The sequence below is a fragment of the Galeopterus variegatus genome, unplaced genomic scaffold (assembly GCF_000696425.1).
Source record: "Galeopterus variegatus unplaced genomic scaffold, G_variegatus-3.0.2 Scaffold190, whole genome shotgun sequence".
Taxonomy (NCBI): Eukaryota; Metazoa; Chordata; class Mammalia; order Dermoptera; family Cynocephalidae; genus Galeopterus; species Galeopterus variegatus.
In genome coordinates, this window is record NW_007726301.1 from 26,255 (window position 1) to 28,915 (window position 2,661).

General features: G+C 37.3%; 1 protein-coding gene across 1 annotated transcript in view; it reads right to left on the reverse strand.

The window, feature by feature from the left end:
* ARHGAP10 (Rho GTPase activating protein 10) overlaps window positions 1-2,661 on the reverse strand; it is a gene marked incomplete at its 3' end in the record, with an annotated part of 162,211 nt that overhangs the window by 21,632 nt on the left and 137,918 nt on the right. The window lies entirely within an intron of this gene.

Here is a 2,661-nt window from a genome sequence, read left to right on the forward strand (position 1 = left end):
ACTGGGTTCATTTGGTGAGAGTATTTCCAAGAGATGGAAGCATGTCAGCATAACATGGCATGGTATGTGAAGTACTGACAATCTTCACAGATATACTGGGGCACACAGGAGGAAGCCCCCTGGGTAAAATAAAACTTTCTGAAGGAGATCATGCAGAACTGAGCCTGAAATAGGAGATAGGGGTTCTCCAGGCAAAGGATAAGAGTAAAAGAAAGACCCTCAATGCACAGAGGAGAAAACTGCAATTGCAGGGCATGGAACTACAAGCAGCTCAGTGTCATTAAAGCAGATAAAGAAGAGAGGATCCCAAGAGGAGGCTAGAGATATCAGAATGGGACCTAGGAAATGCTCAGAAAATGCTAGATGTGGGCATCAATAACATGGATATATGAAGGCCTTCTAAAATGAGAACTCCAAAACTCCACACTCTGGAGTAAACACTGTCCTTCACAAAAAGGACCAGGCCACAAAGATTGTGCAAGAGCAATTTTAGGTCACTATACTTATTCTTCATTTGGCGAATTAATTTGATGCAATATCCATTTGATCTCCAAGGGCTAACACTAGTGTAGGAAAAGAAAATAAGGATTTCTGCCTTACTGTTTGCAGGCCAATAAGATTTCCAAAATAAGGAAAGAAATAGCTGTGACAGATAACACCATATCCAACTCTTTAATAAAAAAATTTAATTAAAAATGCTTTTAAAAGTTTAAAATGCATTACCATTTTTCTTCTTTAGGAAATTCTGATTTTGTAACTTCTGAACTGAACCTAAAAAATTCTATTTGAGAACAAAATAATGAAGTAGCTACTAAATGTTTCAGTAAGGTAATGTTGGTTCAGCAACAAGAATTGTTTTCTTCTTTTTCTCAAAATAGATTGGAGACTCCATGGAATCTCTCAGTTCCTTTTCTGATCTCACAGAAATATATTTGTTAGTAGTAAATGTTACTCATGTTTTCTAATGCTAAACATAAAAGTCTTCTTCCCCAAAGACAAATGAATACCGAATCTGAGACTGCCCCTAAAACTGTAAAGGCAATTAATGGTGATGATAGTTTCTAAATCTCAGACAATGGAGGTAATAATATTGAGAAAAGCTTTCAAATACTAACATATCAGAAATCAGTCAGATGGGTGGAGAGAGAGAGAGAGAAAGACAAGGAGAGAGAAACAGCACAAATATAAAATGTGATTTTATAACCACAAATATAAAATTATATAACCAAATTTTTTTTCCATAAAATACTGAACAAGCCATGGAAAAAAAGTCAAAATGCCTTTGCTGATGAGCCTTGGAAAGGGCTTTGGATAGTCTTGCTTAAAAACAAAAGGCAGCTACATGAACATAAAACATATTAATTAATCAGTTGCTCTCTCAGAGCAGGAGTCAGCCAACTTTTTCTATGAAAGCCCAGCTAATAAATAATTCAGTCTTTGGAGCCATGCAGTCTCAGTTGCAACTCCTCAACTCTGCCACTATAGCACAAAAGCAGCCACAGATAGTCTAAAAATGAATAGGTATCACTATGTTCCAGCTAAACTTTATTTACCAAACAGGAGGCCAGGTCGATTTGGCCCATGGGCCATGGTTTGCCAAACCCTGCCTGAGAAAATCATCTTGAGAATCATGGCATAAAATGTTCTATTTACTCTTCTCTTGTATTTTTTTTTTTTTCAAATACACACGTACCATGTTTGCAGCCAACCAGACATTGAGAAGGAAGGTGGAATGTTGGATAAGAGAACCAGAGTTCAAGCAGCTTGCAAGCTAAAAAGAGGAACTCAAAAGTGGTACCACAGAATTTGCCTGAGATAAGCAATCTACTGGCCTTCAATGCTGAAAGCCAATTGCTCAAGTGGAAATGATGTCCTAACAGTTTATGCAAATTTAATAGTGGCCTTAAAGCCCCTAAAAATTTTAGTTAACTGAAAGTTCAACAGAAGCCAAGTTTGAGCCACAAATTGACCCAGGAGATAATGAACACATACACAGGTTACACACATTGCTCCATTCAACCTCATCCCATCAGATCAGGACCTATCTCAATAGCATGGGTCCCACATCATAAGAGACATTTCTTTTTTTTTTAAAGATGACCAGTAAGGGGATCTTAACCCTTGACTTGATGTTGTCAGNCATCTTGAGAATCATGGCATAAAATGTTCTATTTACTCTTCTCTTGTATTTTTTTTTTTTTTCAAATACACATGTACCATGTTCGCAGCCAACCAGACATTGAGAAGGAAGGTGGAATGCTGGATAAGAGAACCAGAGTTCAAGCAGCCTGCAAGCTAAAAAGAGGAACTCAAAAGTGGTACCACAGAATTTGCCTGAGATAAGCAATCTACTGGCCTTCAATGCTGAAAGCCAATTGCTCAAGTGGAAATGATGTCCTAACAGTTTATGCAAATTTAATAGTGGCCTTAAAGCCCCTAAAAATTTTAGTTAACTGAAAGTTCAACAGGAGCCAAGTTTGAGCCACAAATTTCAACAGGAGCCAAGTTTGAGCCACAAATTGACCCAGGAGATAATGAACATATACACAGGTTATACATATTGCTCCATTCAACCGCATCCCATCAGATCAGGACCTATCTCAATAGCATGGTTCCCACATCATAAGAGACATTTCTTTTTTTTTTTTTTTTTTTAAAAAT